Consider the following 19,467-nt stretch of genomic DNA (forward strand, 5'->3'; position numbering starts at 1 on the left):
ATGGTTTTGTTTCTATTTCTCTGTGTTGTACTGCATGCAGACTGGCATCTTAGCGTTTCCTTTGTGTACATTATGACTTTTAGTTTGTGGTCCTGCATTTGAATAAGATTTATCTGCGTTCTACACTGTGTGACCAAGGCCAGGTGTTCTGATAGGAATGAATGTTGATCAGCATTATTAGCATCAAGGCCCCAAGTAGGAAAATATTTGTCGGCTCTCATTCAGCCCTTTTAGACCCAAAACAACCCTCACTTTGCTTATTGTTAAAACCACTGATCTATGGCATTGTATAGATCCATGGTGAGGCCCCACCTGGAATACTGTGTGCAATTCTGGAGGCCGCATTACCGTAAGGATGTGCTGAGACTGGAGTCGGTCCAGAGAATGGCCACCCGGATGGTCTCGAGACTCAAGGATCTCCCGTACGAGGAATGGCTGGATAAGTTGCAGCTGTATTCACTCAAGGAACGCAGAGAGAGGGGTGACATGATCGAGACATTCAAGTATATCACGGGCCGCATCGAGGTGGAAGAAGATATCTTCTTTTTCAAGGGTCCTGCGGCAACAAGGGGGCATCTGTGGAAAATCAGGGGCGGGAAACTGCACGGGGACATCAGGAAATTCTTTTTCACTGAAAGGGTGGTTGATCGATGGAATAGTCTTCCACTTCAGGTTATTGAGGCCAGCAGCGTGCCTGATTTTAAGGCCAAATGGGATAGACACGTGGGATCTATTCACAGAGAAAGGTAGGGGAGGGTCATTGGGGTGGGCAGACTAGATGGGCCGTGGCCCTTATCTGCCGTCTATTTCTATGTTTCTATGTAAAACACTCAACATCTCTTGCAAATTATTCCTGCAGGTATCAGCTTTTCTCAAATGTTTCTTTGAAAAATGTAATTACATTTGTGGGCTCTCAGCCTAGGCAGACGCCTAGGTTCCCCTGAGCAACCTTCTGGCTTGTCAGGGTCCAACAATATGCCCAAGGCTAAAACTCCACATTCATCTCACAAATTGACCATAAATGAATTCAATTATGTCCATGGGATACTAGATTACACTTTAACCAGTTCCAGAGATTAGCATAAACATGATTAGCACTCTTTTTTTTACTTAATGCAAAAATGGGGAGAATTCCCTTCCCCCATTAATAAAAAAGAAAAACAATTATTTCCAATTCCACCTCATGCACTGCCTTGCAGCTGGCAGTCGTGGCTCTTGAAAAGAAAAATAAATCTTTTCTTTACAGCTCAAAGTTTCTATGCTGGCCCGGAGCCAGATAGAGCAATGATTTTTTCCCAACAAACAATTTAGTCTTTCCTCCCATGATGGCAGTTAAAGGCCAATGGCCCATCTAGTCTGCCCATCCGCAGTAACCATCATCTCTTTCTCTCTCTAAGAGATCTCATGTGTCTATCCCAGGCCCTCTTGAATTCAGACAGTCTCTTGTCTCCACCACTTCTTCAGGGAGATTAACAAGAAGATTCACAGGTCAATTCAGGTTTCTTCCTTTGGCTTCAAAATTCATATTGGCAATAATCAGTTTCTAATATTTTTCTACCTTTAACTTCACCTCCATTCCAGTCAGGTATATTGAAACGGGGTAGAGAGAACACACCCAACTTCAATAATTGCTAGGCCCTTCTTCTTTTCTCTATGGTAGCTGATTTCTTTCAAAATTCCAGCAGTACCAAACAAAATCTTCACAACTTGTATTGAAACAGCAGTCTCTGTTTCTCCCAATGCTTACAAACAAAAAGGGCTAGATTCACTAACCTCAATTGCGTGGCCGATCTGGGCAGGCCTGATGAATTCCCAAAACAAAAAAATTTAAGTGAGGGCAATCAGAGAACACCCCCCTCCGACCACATGGATCGCTAGTGTGCGATTCCGACGCATGCGCAGACCATCTGTAGATGGACTGCACATGCATCTAAGACCCGTCTGAGCCGCAACCTTTTTTTTTTTTTACTTTACTTTTACTAGCCCAGCGAGCCCGTGGTTTTAACCCGCTTTAAACCTGCAGGTTAAAATCATAGGCTCACAGTGCGGGGAAGGGCAGGAGAGAATCGGGGCAGAGCAGGGCAACAATTCAGGCCACAGGAAGGAGATATTTGAGGCAGAGCAGGGCGGCAGGCAGGAGAGATTCGGGGCAGAGCAGAGCGGTAATTTGGGGCGGCAGGCAGGAGAGATTCGGGGCAGAGCAGGGCAGCGATTCAGGGCGGCAGGCAGGAGAGATTCGGGGCAAAGCAGGACAGCGATTCAGGGTGGCAGGCAGGAGAGATTCGGGGCAGAGAGATAAATATTAAAATGTCGGGGCAGCAGAGAGCAGGGCGGCAATGGAGTTGGAGAGTTGGAAAGGACGTTTGCGAATGGTCCCTAGCAGTTGCTTCTTGTGTTGATCGGCCAGCCCAGTCGGTTTGCAAGATTTTTTTAGTGCATCGAGTCCCTGCCTACTTTGCATGCGCGGATTGGAATCGGATCGGCAAAGAGGTAAGTGAATCGGGCTGGAGTAAAATCGGGTTGCAAAGGGGTCACAAACCGATCGGTACACGGTTGGTTTGCTTAGTGAATCTAGCCCATAGTCAGGAAACTTTTATACTAACAACTTTCTCATTTAGATTAATCCCCTTTATTCAAAATCCATGGGGAGATTGCCCAGCTCACCTTCTGCTGGGGAGCTAGTCCAGCTTGCCATTTCTTCCTCTGGGGCTTCTATTTCCATAGATTCTGCTGGTTCATAAACCTCCTGCTCTCCTCCCTGGAGAATTTCTTTCAACAATCCGCCCCTTCGTCACTGCTTCATTTCCTCCCACTTCCATGTCTTCTTCCTCTACTATTGGTGCATTTGGCTGTTCCTCAGCTTGCTCCCTGAAAGGGATAGGTCTGTCTCTGCTTCTCAGGGATTGATCATGCCTCTGTAAAAAGAAAGGCTTTGCTCTGCTGTTACAACGGGACCCGGTCATGCTCTCTTCAGGATCCTAAAGAGTTGGGTTAAACTTTTCTTCTCACTATGTGAGTTTATGGCTTTAGAGAAAGGAGTCACTCTGGGGCTCCTCTTAGTCTGGACAGAGTTTTCTTTTAAGGGAAGGTTTTCCTTGTTATCTTTCCCTTATCTCATTTAGAGAACCTCTTTCCTGGGGCTTCCCTCCCTGGGCACCGGATCACTGGCTCACACATTACATTCTAATTATCCTTTAAAATCTTACTGATACAAGAAAAACCTGCAGAAAACTTTAACATGCAAGTCTGTAAAATATCTTTCATGTTCTGTTTCTTCCTCGCAGATAATACGAAATCGGAGTGATTCTTGTATGCTCATTTTACTATTCCCTTAGGGTGGTCTCTTGCTTGCAGATTTACAGACAAATTCTTAGCTTGGTATTTACAGTATAATATGATGAGTCATTACAAATTCTTCTATATCTTAAAAATTGTAAGGGAAACCTTTTTTTTAAGATGAATCAGATGGCAACCATCAAACTTCAACAATGTATTTTTATCAGTGCCTTTATTTATACATATATATATATATATATATATATATATATATATATATATATATACACACACACACATATGCATACTTTAGTCTTAAATTGGCTATTTGATGAATTTCTACATCGATAAAGTAAATTTTATAGATAACTGATATGTAAATTGTGTATTCAACCAATGAATGAAACTAATTGTTTTGTCTCCTCTCAAAAGCATAAATTCATCATCAATATACCAACAACATACAAATACAGTGGTACCTTGGTTTACGAGCATAATTCATTCCAGAAGCATGCTCGTAAACCAAAATACTCATATATCAAAGCGAGTTTCTCCATAGGAAATAATGGAAACTCGCTTTGATACATTCCCACCCCCCCCCCCCGAGGCCAGCGGCGCTGCTCTATCCCCCCCCCCCAGAAGAACCGGCATTGCTCCCCCCGAAGGCCCCCCCCCGGCGATCCGGCACCCTCCCCCCGCGATCCAGCACCCTCTCCCCCGCCGCGACCTGAAGTCCCCCCAGACCCACCCGAACCCACTTCTTACTTTCATCTCGGCCTCGGCATGTCCTGTGCGTTGATGCTGGTACCCGAAGATCAGCCTCCTCTTCTGTGCTGGGCCTTGAGCATTTGCGCATGCTCAAGGCCTGAGAGTTCACGCTCTCTCCGAGATTCTCAGAGATCTTGGAGAGAACGTGAACTCGCAGGCCTTGAGCATGCGCAGATGCTCAAGGCCCAGCACAGAAGAGGAGGCCGATCTCCGGGCATCGGTACCAACGTATAGGACATGCCGGTGCCAGTGCCGAGATGAAAGTAAGAAGCGGGTTCGGGTGAGTCAGGGGACTTCAGGTCACGGCAGGGGGGGATCCGGATCACGGGGGGGGAGGGTGCCGGATCACCGGGGGGGGGGGGGGGGGGGCGCTTGTAAATCGAGGCATGCTCGGTTTCCAAGGTGCCGATTTTGCGAATGTTTTGCTCGTCTTGCAAAACACTCGCAAACCGGTGCACTCGTAAACCGAGGTACCACTGTACTACTACTACTATTATTTCTAGAGCACTATCGACACACGCAGCGCTGCACAGAGTCACAAAGAAGAAAACAGTTCCTGCTTGAAAGAGCTTACAATCTAAACAGCCAAGACAGACAAACAGGATGTCATGGATACAGTTAAGGGGAACGGTTAATCAGCTGGCTGGGTTGGAGGACAGAGGAGTAGGGTTAAGGATTGAAAGCTATATCAAAAAGGTGGGTTTTCAGTATGCTTTTAAACAAGGGAAGGGGTTCTTTTACAAAGGATTGAAAAATCTCATATACAGAGATGCCACAGAGTGCAAACGTTAACACCCATTGCCCTACCCGATATTTGTAGATATAAATAAACGGTCCTTAAATAATTTCTTTCACAGCAAATCTCAATAAATAGATTAAGATATCTGAAGTATTACGGTATCTCTCATGCAATTCCAAAAATGTCTCTCAAAACATCTAGGGCTATATCCTGAGAGACTGATGTATAAAAATTGGATAATTCCTTTATATAGGAATGACTACTTTCAACCATAGGTCTTTAAAGTCAAAACAAATGAATGAAGGCTCTAACTGTGAATTTTTTTGAAGAAATTCTGGTCAACCAAGTGGTTTATTACATTTTTATTTCTCTTTGGCAGTAAATACAAAACAGGTATCAAAGAATTCACAAAATTCAAGAACTTAAAAATTTTTTTTGTCATTTTCAATATCAGTATTTTCTTCAACGTTTTCAGCAAGACCCAAAATACAGAAATTACGCCTTCAGCGATTATTGAGATCTTTGATTTCTCATTCTAAGACTTGTATGGATTTTTATTTGCGAGGTAAGGCCTATAGTTGTATTTCATGTGCGTCAATTTTATTTCTGCTGTTTCAAGTCTAGCTGAGCGCACCAAAAGTTCTTTGATATTTAATGTGTCTTCTTTAAGATCCAATAAGGATTCCATATTTTCTGTAATCGTATCCTTCCCTTGTTGAAATTCTTGTTTTAATGTTTGATAAAGATCGTCGTCACATGATTCTTTTTGCAACTTACAAGGAGAGGTCGGCTCAGGTTTCCTTTTGATGCCCTGATTTTGAGCATTATTAGTCATATTTAGTATGCTTCAATGTATCCATAACTCAGAAAATATAAGAAGTCAAAAAGAAATAGGTAATAATTCCAATTTGAAGATGGACACTTGAAAAATAATTGGGAAGGAGCCAAGCTAAACCACCATCTTTGGTACTGCTCACAAGCACCCCCAATTCCTTTTTTTTATTATTTTTATAGAGGAAGGAGACCAGCCCAAAAAAAATCAGGAGTAATGGGGGGAGGGACCTGGCACCACCAGGTACTCCCAAGTCAGTCCCAAGTTCAGGGAGACCCCACCCCCCCATACTCAACTGCCACCAGGAACACTGGTGCAGGACATTCTGAAGATGCAGAAATCCAGGAGACATGAGAAACACATCTTTCAATTACAGGAAATGGAGCATACTGGGTTGTTTCATTGCGGACTGGCTCTTAAAGCATGGTGAAATTCAATACCCTCTACCTGCTGGCAGATGGGTATAACCCATGAGTCCTGGAATGATCTGTGCTACACTAAGTAATGTGTAATTCAACACTGGAATTTGTTGCCAGAGAACATGGTAAAAGCAATTAGCTTAGCAAGGTTTAAAAAAAAAAAAAAGGAGGAGGTTTGGATAAGAATCGATACGAGAGGGCAAATCCACTATTAGAACAACTGCATTGACTACCGATGAACAAGAGAATCCATTTCGACAGCCTGCATGGTTCATAAAGCTATCTATGGAGAAAACTCAGTGGGACTAACATCTGATATCAAAGTCCCACACTCCTCCTTCAATTCATGTGTATCACAACGCTTCAAATTGCCCTTCCTGTCACCTCAAAAAGTAGAGTGGAAGAAGATGTTTGAGGCTATCTTTCAATACCAAGATCCCCACATTTGGAACAAATTGCCAATACAACCAAGACAACCCACCATACACCTCAATTTCAGGAAGAAACTAAAGACATACCTCTTTTCCCTATAACCACTCTTTATCTTCACCTCTTCCACCCAACCACCACCTCTAATTACTTGTAGAGAAGAGTGGTATATAAGATTGTACTATATAGTATCATTTCCTAAAATAAAAGTCCATAAGCCATTATTAAGATGGATGCTCGCTGATTCTACATCTTGGACTCTTATTGAGGATTTGAGTTAAAGTTAAGCTATATATATTTCCTTTTTTTTTCTCTCTTGTGATAGTAGATTATAATCTGTATTGCATTTTATTTTCTGCTTAACTTTACCTTTCTGTACAAGTGGATACTTGATATGTTATTGAAAAATAATAAATAATCTGAAAAAATAAAAAAGATGGACGGAAAATAAACTATTATTTCTAGAATAAGCAGCATAAAATCTGTTTTCCTCTTTTGGGATCTTGTCACTTACCTTACGTACCACATTGCAGAATAGGCAGTTTTACTCAGTAGGAAAAAATATTAAAGAACCATGTAATGCCATAAAAAGTCTGATGAAAAGGTATTTTGACCTCTATGACCCACAGCTATAAAGTCATTCAAGTCTTGCTTTAATTGGATTCCATTCTTTTTCTATATAGTGTGAACAATGTCAGAGTATCCCCTTTTAAACTGGGCCTGGAAATGTCTACTGGTACAGCTGTATCTGTGTGCATAATAAATAAGAGGAAGTTTTCAACCCAAAGAATTTGTTCCACTAGCTATTTAGTCACCTGGGCAAATTGCTATATAAACTATCCAAACATTCAGGGCCAGCCCAACCATTAGGTAGACTATTTGTCTGCCCTGGATGGCACAATCTGGGGGCAGCACTGACATCACAGTTACTAGGTCAATAAAGATTCATTGCAGCTAGCATGGATCCATGACATTCAAGGTAAAGATGGGAGGACATAAGAGGGGGGACACAAGATGGGAGGACATAAGAGAAGTAGAAAGACAGTGGTCTAAGCTGAAAGGAGCGATAAAAATGGCTACGGACCTTTATGTGAAGAAAATCAATAAAAACACGAGAAAAAGGAAGCCGATATGGTTCTCCAACCTAGTGGCTGAGAAAATAAAGGCGAAAGAGTTGGCGTTCAAGAAATATAAAAAAAACCAAGAAGAGGAGAGCAGAAAGGACTACAGGGTGAAACTGAAAGAAGCCAAGAGAGATATACGTTTGGCGAAGGCACAGGCGGAAGAACAAATGGCTAAAAATGTAAAAAAGGGAGATAAAAATTTTTTCAGATATATTAGTGAAAGGAGGAAGATAAAAAATGGAATTGCTAAGCTAAAAGATGCTGGGAACAAATATGTGGAGAGTGATGAGGAGAAAGCAAATGTGCTAAACAAATACTTCTGTTCTGTGTTCACAGAAGAAAATCCTGGAGAAGGACCGAGATTGTCTGGCAGTTACACGAGAAAATGGAGTAGATTCTGCGCCATTCACGGAGGAGGGTGTTTATGAGCAACTTGAAAAACTGAAGGTGGACAAAGCGATGGGACCAGATGGGATCCATCCCAGGATACTAAGGGAGCTCAGAGAGGTTCTGGCGAGTCCTATTAAAGACTTGTTCAACAAATCTCTGGAGACGGGAGTGATTCCTGGGGATTGGAGGAGAGCGGATGTGGTCCCTATTCATAAAAGTGGTCACAGGGATGAAGCAGGAAACTACAGGCCGGTGAGCCTCACTTCAGTTGTTGGAAAAATAATGGAAGTGTTGCTGAAAGAAAGGATAGTGTATTTCCTTGAATCTAATGGGTTACAGGATCCGAGGCAACATGGCTTTACAAAAGGTAAATCGTGCCAAACGAACCTGATTGAATTTTTTGATTGGGTGACCAGAGAGCTGGATCGAGGACATATGCTAGATGTAATTTACTTGGATTTCAGCAAAGCCTTTGATACAGTTCCTCATAGGAGGCTGTTGAACAAACTTGAAGGGCTGAAGTTAGGACCCAAAGTGGTGAACTGGGTCAGAAACTGGCTGTCGGACAGACGCCAGAGGGTGGTGGTTAATGGAAGTCGCTCGAAGGAAGGAAAGGTGACTAGTGGAGTCCCTCAGGGTTCGGTGCTGGGGCCAATCCTGTTCAATATGTATGTAAGTGACATTGCTGAAGGGTTAGAAGGAAAAGTGTGCCTTTTTGCAGATGATACCAAGATTTGTAACAGAGTAGACACCGAAGAGGGAGTGGAAAATATGAAAAAGGATCTGCAAAAGTTAGAGGAATGGTCTAATGCCTGGCAACTAAAATTCAATGCAAAGAAATGCAGAGTAATGCATTTGGGGATTAATAATAGGAAGGAACCGTATATGCTGGGAGGAGAGAAGCTGATATGCACGGACGGGGAGAGGGACCTTGGGGTGATAGTGTCCGAAGATCTAAAGGCGAAAAAACAGTGTGACAAGGCAGTGGCTGCTGCCAGAAGGATTCTGGGCTGTATAAAGAGAGGCGTAGTCAGTAGAAGGAAGAAGGTGTTGATGCCCCTGTACAGGTCATTGGTGAGGCCCCACTTGGAGTATTGTGTTCAGTTTTGGAGACCGTATCTGGCGAAAGACTTAAGAAGACTTGAGGCGGTCCAGAGGAGGGCGACGAAAATGATAGGAGGCTTGCGCCAGAAGACGTATGAGGAGAGACTGGAAGCCCTGAATATGTATACCCTAGAGGAAAGGAGAGACAGGGGAGATATGATTCAGACGTTCAAATACTTAAAGGGTATTAACGTAGAACAAAATCTTTTCCAGAGAAAGGAAAATGGTAAAACCAGAGGACATAATTTGAGGTTGAGAGGTGGTAGATTCAGGGGCAATGTTAGGAAATTCTACTTTACGGAGAGGGTGGTGGATGCCTGGAATGTGCTCCCGAGAGAGGTGGTGGAGAGTAAAACTGTGACTGAGTTCAAAGAAGCGTGGGATGAACACAGAAGATTTAGAATCAGAAAATAATATTAAAGATTGAACTAGGCCAGTTACTGGGCAGACTTGTACGGTCTGCGTCTGTGTATGGCCATTTGGAGGAGGATGGGCAGGGGAGGGCTTCAATGGCTGGGAGGGTGTAGATGGGCTGGAGTAAGTCTTAACAGAGATTTCGGCAGTTGGAACCCAAGCACAGTACCGGGTAAAGCTTTGGATTCTCGCCCAGAAATAGCTAAGAAGAAAAAAAAAAAAAAATTTAAATTGAATCAGGTTGGGCAGACTGGATGGACCATTCGGGTCTTTATCTGCCGTCATCTACTATGTTACTATGTTACTATGTAAAGAATGTTTGGAGGGTGCAGATCTGGCAAGTCAAGTATGCACGGATCCTCAAGGCCCCACAACAGATTTAAACTTCTTTGAACACACTGACTGCCACACTGGCTCCATCCTAGAGAGACTGGGATAGGGGCAGAAACCACTATGATCACCTCATTGTTGGGTAAGGTGTTGGGAAACATGTTGACTATGGAAAGGTAGGACAAGTAAGGGAAGATTCTATATCTCAGAGTGGGGCACTGAACTGCCCCTTGATGAGAAGAAGTACATGGCTGACGTTCACCTAAGGCAGTGCTTCTCAACTTTTTCAAGCCAAGTACCCTTAAGCCTAACAAAAAACAATCGAGTACCCCCACCCAAGCTCTGCCCCTGACTCCACCCCCATAATAATAGTACTGATTGTAATGCAATTTCTTCCATCCATTTTTCATATACACACAATATAATCTTATTAATACATAATTTATTAATACATAATGGTAACCACAAAATTTTAAAAAATACAAAACACACTGTGCACAGAGAAAATGTTAATTATCATTTATATTTGAGGTTTTTTTCCCAAAAAGTTCAAGGCAGATGACTTTAAAATATGCAATCAATAACAACTATAGAAAAAAAATAGACAAATATAAAGCAAAATATAGGCAGCATAAATAAATTCTCAAAACTGACCCATTTTGACCACTAAATTGAAAATAAAATCATTTTTCCTAACTTTGTTGTCTGGTGGTTTCATGAGTCTCTCTGGTTGTACTTCCTTCTGACTGTGCATCCAATATTTCTGTCTTTCTTTCTCCTGCATGCTTTCTCTCTTCCAGATCTCATTCCATTCCCCAACTAACATCTCTGTCCCTCCATGGGTCCAACTTTTTCTTCCTCTCTCCCTGCTTGCAACCCCCCCCTGCTGAAACCACCACCGTTGATTCCTCCCTGCCCCATCCCCGCCACCCCACATGCTCCATTCCCACCCCCCACTGCAGCAACAAGAGGGACAGGACAGGTGCGGTCAGCCCACAAGCCTTCTCCCTCCCCCAGACATCAATTTTGACGTTGGAAAGAAGGTTCCGGACCAGCCAGGCAGGGAGAGATCCCAGGCGGCAGCCAGCCCATGTATCCCCATCAGGTGGCCTGCGTATCCCCCTGGGGTACGCGTACCGCAGGTTGAGAAACACTGACCTAAGGTATCAGATGGCAAGATCAGCCCTACTGATACTACTTCTGCTCCATCTATATCTATTCAGAGGCAAAGAAAACCAAATACTTTCATTTATGAAACCTCTTTTGACAACTAAAGCTTCCTAGAATTTTATCTTAATTCATTACCTGTAAATCTCACTCTTTGGGGCAGTTTACCCTTGGGTACACTGTTTTCAGGCCAAGGAGAGATAAATGACAGGACTAGCTTTCCTTGTTTCTCATTATTCTAACCACTAGCCTACTCCAGTACCCATAGCTGCCTATATCCTGCTAATGCCATCACACCTAGAATTATTCCCTGCAGTTTGCTACAGGTTCTTCTGAAGTTAAGTGAATTGAGGGTGTATAGAAATGAACCAAGAACCTGGGAAGGTGGAAAAGGACTATATAATAAAGAGTTAATGAATCACTGGAGAGGGTGATTGAAAAAAGAATCAAATGTGGGTCTTTTGTAGAGACCAACAATGCATGTTAGTTAGTGCCCAATATAGTGTTAAAAATATGGAGAGACATGGAAGGGAATGTTGGTGTTATACAGTATCTCTTTGCTAAAGTGCTGGGCAGTGGGCATTCCAGAAACTGTGTGCCCCTGCCTTTTGTTTTGTTTATTGATGCATGTTTTGCTGCTTGTATTTTTGTTGTTGTTCGTTTTCTAAATAAAATTATTAATTAAAAAAAATATGGAGAGACATACATGGTTGAATTTACATGCAAGTAATGCATGCTGCCCACTTGTTTTTGCATATACTCGAATATAAACAGAGATTTTTGAGCCAAAAAAAGGCCCAGAAATGGGGGTCTCGATTTATAGTTGAGTCAATAAGGTAGCTAGCACTTCTGTATTCCTTTTACAATGACCAGAGCTGCTCTCCTGCACTGTTCCTCCATTGGGAGGTGGGGGAAGAGTGTACGGAAGGCAATGGTGTGGGTCATCTGGGGGCCATTTATATTATTTCAAGGCTTGCAAAATGTTTGTTAACCACGAAAAAAAAAGAGAAAGCGACACAGTTTTTCTGAGACTTATATAGAATGTTTTCCCCATCTTCTCTCAATATTTTCTCTATCATCTACCAGTATCTATTGCGCAGAATTACAGTTGCACATGCTGAATGCCAAGAAGCCCATTTATACTAATGAGCTTCTTAGTATGTAGTGTGAGTTACAGCTGAGGGACATTAAGGAACCAACTTTTTCCTTTACAGGCTTTTTTTTCCTATACATTGCTTTCTGTTAGGAATGGCTAGTCTTGGTGGAAAGTGAAAACGGATGTCATATGATTCTGGATTTAAACTGAATGTCATGTTGACAGTAGAAGAGAGCAATAATTCAATTGGAAACAGGGAATTTGGTATTAAAGCAATTAAGAGATTGGAGAAAGCAGAAGGCCAAATCAGAACAGATGCCAAAATCCAAAAAGGCTCATTGAGGTTTTACATCCTTCTGGGTTCTTGAAGATGACTTGAACAGCTGGGTTCTAGAGTGCCGGAAAAACTGAAATTTCGTTACACGCACAGGAATTCACTTACATGCCCTTCAAATGGCAAAACAAGACAAATATAAAAAGGTACAGAAAAACTTTGTGTCTGCAGGCTTTATGAACAGGTATGGTCTTTGTTTACGACAAATAAAAAGTTGCTCAGAAACTGCCACAGGATATTGAAGAAAAAGTATCTTCTGTTCCTTATAAAACAAAAACATTCATACAATTTTGATACTGAAGAAATTGGAAATATGGATAAAACACTGATGGCGTTTGACCTTTCCAGCAACAGAACTGTGGTAAGTCTATGAGATGAAACAGTTTTTTGGTTTTTGGTGTTGGTTTGTTTTGGGGGGTTTTTGACAACCAGGAATGAAAAGAACCATTTTACTGCTATTTTCTCTTGTTTTGTAAATGGAATTGAGGCCTGTAGTCATTTTTAAAAAGAAGACACTTTCAAAAAATGTTTTAAAACTTCCACCACGAATAACTGCATGCACATGTCAAATGCTGGATGGATGAAGAAGATATCAAAATGTGGCTTGACAAGATTTGGAATAGAGATGATCAGGTATTGCTTTGAAGAAAAAAACATCATTGTTTGTTTGGGATATATTTAAAGCTCACAAATCTGAAGACATCAAAACAGAAGGCAAAGTCTCTTCAGAATTGGACTGTCATCCCTCCTCTCACCCCCCCCCCCCCCCCCCCCCCCCCTCTCTGAGCCTAGAACCTGATTGCTTCTAATCACATGTCCAGGAACAGCAAAAGGCTCCCACCTTTTCTTCTGAGCAGCCCAAATCAGAATTGGATTGCCATCCATCCCCCCCCCTTCTGAATCCAGGACCTGATTGCTTCCAATCACATGATCAGATGTTAAAAGTTCTTTGCTGCCTCAGATATATCTTTCTAGTGGGGACTGTTTGTGTCAAGTGCAAGCAGCTTTATTTTTTACCCACACTTTAACCTTGCTACCTTCCCCTAATATAACTGCACCTTTCGTGCAAGATCCCACAGCCCACTCCATCCTCAGCACTGCTTCAAAATCTAGTCCTAGGAAAATTTTTCCCATATCTAGAACATATCTTATGACTACCAAGGAGGTCTTACTGAGATCTTGCTTGCACATTCCTCCCAGTGCTTCCCTTTCCTCTCTTCCACCTCTATGCCTCCTGTATACCTCCTCCTCCTGATTCTGACTCTTCCCAATCTCTTCCTTCACACCAAACAACTGAACCCCTCACCACGTCACAAATTAATTATCTCACCTTCCCTCTTGTCTACTACTCTCTTCTCAGCCCTAAAGCTTCAACACTTTCTCCTGCTCATTCAGCCATCCCCACTCTTTCTATCCAATCCATGATGTTGCAGACCGCCCAGTGGCGTACCTAGGGTATGTGGCACCCGGGGCCCATCATTTTTTGACACCCCCCACATCTATATGAAAAATATGATTTTTAGTAACAATCCACATATCGCACAAGAGTGTACCTAGGAAAAGGCAGCATCTTAAACACCGCAGTGAGCACTAGAACACCAATACATACATTGTAAAACTAAACAAGCCAGATCCTGCACAGTCAATTGATCCTGTAGTCAATGCCAACTGAAAACTATGTTCTTTTCATACACACAGAACAGAGATACACCCTCGCCCAATATGGAATAATCACAAACTAAAAATAGAAATATGTAGACAAAAGTTAAACTGAACCGCCAAGAAGCCAGACCCTGGATACAATGCAACACCACAAAAACAGTAACACATGTCCTCTAATACAGTGCAAAATATAAAGACAGTAGATGTAAATTTTAAAAAACTGATACATAACAATCACCACTTTACAAATTAACAAATAAAAATAAAACAAATAATGAGAAATGAAAAAATACCATTTTATTGGACTAATCCCCGTAAGCTCGGTCCCCATCCCCGCAAACCACCTTGAATTGTTTATATTAAAGTATAAAAAGAAACAATATTCTGTACAATTGTCAATTTATAAATCAGCGTCTTCTCCCCACTCTCTCTTCCCCATTTCCCTTCAGCGTCCTCAGCCCACTCTCTCTCCACTTTCCTTCAGTGCACGCACATAAAAACAAGCAAGTAATTTTATATCATTTTCATTCTATTCTTTCATAGAAATTAAAGTCTAAATAATGCCAGTCACATAACAAAACAAGATTTTACAAAAATAATTCCCTGCACAGTCAAGCCTGCAAGGATTACTAGATGTCTTTCAGCAGCTCCCCTCCCTCCCTCCCCCTTACCTTTGTGGCCAAGTCAAAATGATCTACCAACAATAAAATTTTAAAAACACAAAGCACTCTGTACGCAGAGAAAATGTTAATTATCATTTATATTCCGCGGGTTTTCAAAGAGGTCAAGGCAGATGACTTTATGCAATGTCACCTCAGTAACAACTATACAAAACTAGACAAATATTCCCCCTCTCGTTTTTTAGCGCAGGGAGCTGTGCTGAATGCCCCCACGCTGCTCTCGATGCTCATAGGCTCCCTGCGCTAAAAAACGCTATTGCGGTTTAGTAAAAGGGGACCATAGTGCAAAATATAGACAGCATATAAAATTCTCAAAACGGACACATTTTGATCACTAAATTGAAAATAAAATCATTTTTCCTACCTTTGGTAATTTCATCAGTCTCTGATTGCACTTTATTCTTCTGACTGTGCATCCAATATTTCTTCCCTTCTTTCAGCCTCCTGTATGCTTCCTCTCCTCCAGACCTCATTCCCTCCCCAAACATTTTCTTTGTTTCACCCTGCCCCTTTCTTTCTTTTTCTCTCTCTCCATACCCCCTTTCTTTCTGTATGTCTTTTTTTCTCTCTTTCTCAGTGCCCCATTTCTTTCTTTGTTTCACCCTGCCCCCTTCTTTCTTTTTCTCTCTCCATACCCCCTTTCGTTCTGTATGTCTGTCTTTCTCTCTCTTTCCTCGCCCCATTTTTCTTAGTTTCACCCTGCCCCCTTTCTTTCTTTCTGGCTCCCTGTCCCCCCCTTTCTTTCTTTCTCCCTGCCCTCCCCTATGCCACCACCATTGGGAAAATGCTGCCACCGCCACTGGAGAATAGGCTGCCACTGCCGCCATCGGGAATAGGCCGGCACCGAGTTCGCCCTGCTTCTCTTCCCCACGGGGCCGACCAACTCTCGCCACTCGACGTCAATTCTAACGTCGGAGAGGACATTCTGGACCAGCCAGGCAGCGATTGGCTGGCCCAGAACGTCCTCTCTGACGTCAGAATTGACGCGGGTGGCGAGAGTTGGTCGGCACCACAGGGAAAAGCAGGGAGAACTCGGCGCCGGCCTTTTCCCGATGGCGGCGGTGGCACTCAAGTGGCTAAAGAGATGCAGTTTGCCGGCCTAGAGAGAACACTTGAGGGTTGCCAGCTGTGAACCCCCTTGGGGCGTAAACCCGGGGCGGACCGCTCCCACCCCCACCCCACTCCCATCTTGGTATGCCACTGTCTGTACCTCACTCCCTCCCTATGACCAAAAATTCTCCTTTCTTCTATTCCCTGTGTACACAACCATCTCTTTCCCTCCCTTCCTCTCTCCAAAGTCCATGCCTTCTGTGTCCAAAAACCCATTCCCTCCCCCACCTCAGCATCTCTTTCCCTCCCTTCCTCTCTCCCAAGTCCATGCCTTCTGTGTCCAAAAACACATTCCATCCCCCACCTCAGCATCTCTTTCCCTCCCTTCCTCTCTCCCAAGTACATGCCTTGTGTCCAAAACGCACTCCCTACCCCCCTTTTGTGTTCCGCGTTTGCCTCCCAGCCCATCTTAGCAACTTTCTCAGCAAAATGTAGCTCGAGCTGCGAGCCATGTCTTCTATTCCTGCCTGTCCTGTCGCACATACATAGCCGACCGGAAGTCTTCCTCGACGTCAGCGCTGACGTCGAAGGGCAGGCTTTGCTTAAGCCCTCCCTCTGACGTCAGCGCTGACATCGGGGAAGACTTCCGATCGGCTATATGTGAACGGCAGGGCAGGTAGGAGCAGAAGACGAGCCTCGCAGCTTGAGTTATATTTAACCCCGCGGGTCCCCCGTCGTCCCCATTCAGCTTTCTCTCCTGTGCACCCCCTTGTGGCATGCACCCGGGGCGGACCTCCCCCCCCCCTAGGTACGCTACTGAGACCGCCCTCCCCATTCTAGTCCGTATTTTCCTGCTCCTTCTCTTGCTCTATGCTGGAGACATAAATCCCAATCCTGGTCCTCCCAATCAACTCTCGCTCTACTTATGCAGAACACACCACAATGTCACCAATATTATTTCTTTTCCCCTCCTTCCTCCTTGCCTATGTGTCCTGTGGAATGCCTGCTGCATCTCCAACAAGCTTGCCTACATCCATGACCTCTATCTTTCTCGATCCCTCCACCTGCTTGTGCTAACCAAAATCTGGATCAACCCTGATGACTGCATCAGCTGCCTCCCTATGTCATGGAGGATACTTTTTCTCCCATACGCCTCACTCAGCTAGTTACGGAGATGGTGCTGGGCTGCTACTCTCTCCCTGTAAATTTCAACCCCTTCTTCTACCTCTACTTATCTCATCATCAAAGCATGTTCTCCCTATCTTATCGTCAATTCCCAACGACTGTCCACATCTTAATTACACCACTGTCATAACTTTCAATCTTCAGATTTAACTGATGTACTCTTCCAACTGTTATTGTATTTCAGATAGAATGTTTTTACCTTGTACCTTATTCTCCGTCTGTATGCATCTCCGTTGTAAACCGCTTTGAACTTCTGGTATAGCGGTATATAAGAAATAAATTATTATTATTATTATTATTAAATTGCACTGCTTTTCTTCCTTCTAAGTGCATTCCATCTGACTATTTGCTCCTCTACCCCTCTGTGTAGCGGTCTTTTACCGATCCTCTGATAAGCCCCTCTCTTCCTTTCCCACTGACTAATGCCTGGCTCTCCTTTCTTTAACCTTCATCTCCTTCTCTTATTCTTGATGATTTTAACATTCATACTGATGATCCCTCCAGCTACTATGTTTCAAGGCAACATCCTCATTCAATCTTCAGCTATGCTCTACCATTCCTATCCAAACCAACCACAGTGGAGATATGGAGTAATGTTGGTGAGCAATTTATTCAACAATCATAAAAGTCTGCCTCAGGAGCCTTATTCAAATTATTCAGTTACTTGAATGGTATAGCCTACAATGAATGAAACACCTCATCCATTATGAGTTCTAATGAAGATACTGTACCGGTCTCTACTTGGATGAGGTGTTTCATTCATTGTAGGCTACACCACTCAAGTAAATGAATAATTTGAATAAGGCTCCTGAGGCAGGCCATTTTGGCTGAAACACGTGCGTGTCGAGCCATCACACAGACTATTTGATGGATGAATTTAAGAACTAAATTGTTTTTGAAGATACACAACTCTACTTTTTGTGGTTTATCTGTATCAGAGCAACAACAGTAGTGATGATAATATCAATGATGACATTGATAATGATAATGTCTAAGCTGATGACAACAAATAAGTTTACTTCCGCTGTCTGTTTGGGAATTCTATGATGATGAATCCTGTTCAAGGATTTTATATTATTTATTGACAACTAAAAGCTACACTGTCAAGTTAATAAATGTGTTAAAACTTGGGGAAGGGGGTTAGGGGGTAAGGAATAGGGGACTATCTAAACAGATATTGTTAAACTGCTGTTATTGTTCTAAATGTTGTGGTTTTGTGCTAATAAAAATATTGTTAAATCTTATGTCTTTTCTTTGTAGACTCTCTCACCAGGATCACAAAAATATCAAATCTCAGTTTATATTCGAGTCAACTTTTTTTCCTCCTTGTGGGGGCGGGGGGGGGGGAGGGGAGGGGGAGAAAGCATCTCGACTTACATTCAGATTGGTTTATATTCTAGTATATAAGGGTACTTTAATAAAATACAAATTATTATTACCTGATATATTGTAGGGTTATATATTTGTTGTATCCAACAATAAAATACGATAATCCAAGGTTCCTTTTCAAAGTGGTCAACCAGAATGTTAGTTGCTGTGAGCCATCTTGAAAGTCGCACGAGTCCCATGTCCTTGTCACCAGTGTAGAATCCTGAAGTGAACTGTATAGTTTCTGATCATGTATACCATCCCTTTCAAAAGCCTAAATAAAAAATACCCACACACATCAGTATCAATCTTAACAAAAATGGAGAACTGAATAAGCATGACATTTCTCAAATGTAAGATATGAATAAACCAAAATGAATGCAACTGATTTTAATGTTTATCTCTATTTTATCCATCAAAGTTCAACAAGCAAGATTTTTGGACATACAAGTCAAACACAAAAAAGGAAAAGTTACAAATTAGGTTGCAAAGAATGCCAGGGAACATCCTATATAATAAAACCTTACCAGCGCATGCGCTGTTAAAACAGCGTGATCTCTGCCGCTGTGGTGTATCATCCGTGGCCGTGTTCCATTTTAGAACCCGGCGGCAGGGAACATTCAGGCCACTCCCCTCCTCCCGCCCTCCCTCACCAACTGGAAGCACAGGCAAGCTCTCTCCCTGCCCGCGTCCTCGGCAGGGAACACACCTCTCGCCCTCGCTCACCGCTGATCCTCCTCTTCAGAGCAACCTGCGATCATGGCCGGCTTTAAAGAACCTCGAAGGCCGCTCTCCAATCTCAGTAGCACGTTCCCTCTGACGCACGGGATCGCGTCAGAGGGAACGTGCTACTGAGTTGGAGAGCGGCCTGTGAGGTTCACTAAAGCCGGCCACCACGATCGCAGGCTGCTTTGAAGAGGAGCAGGCCAGAAGACGCCGGGATGGAGGGAGGGTAAGAAGGGGATTAATACAGGGGGCCAGGGGGAGAGGGAAAGGGGGCTGCTTTGGGGGGAAGGGTGTGCTGGGAGGAGACAGAAGGGGCCATGGAGAGATAGGGAGAAGGAAAGGGGGCTGCTTTGGGGGGGAGGTGTGCTGGGGAC

General features: G+C 43.1%; 1 protein-coding gene across 11 annotated transcripts in view; it reads right to left on the reverse strand.

Annotated features, from left to right (window-relative positions):
- Positions 1-19,467, reverse strand: part of R3HDM1 (R3H domain containing 1) — a 288,043-nt gene that overhangs the window by 239,714 nt on the left and 28,862 nt on the right. For all 11 annotated transcript variants that reach the window (XR_004539395.1, XR_004539394.1, XM_033943916.1 and 8 more), the window contains exon 2: positions 18,439-18,641. The gene's annotated coding sequence lies outside the window, so the exon portion shown is untranslated. The remainder of the gene's footprint in view (positions 1-18,438; positions 18,642-19,467) is intronic.

The sequence above is a fragment of the Geotrypetes seraphini genome, chromosome 5 (genome assembly GCF_902459505.1).
Source record: "Geotrypetes seraphini chromosome 5, aGeoSer1.1, whole genome shotgun sequence".
In the NCBI taxonomy this organism is placed as follows: domain Eukaryota; kingdom Metazoa; phylum Chordata; class Amphibia; order Gymnophiona; family Dermophiidae; genus Geotrypetes; species Geotrypetes seraphini.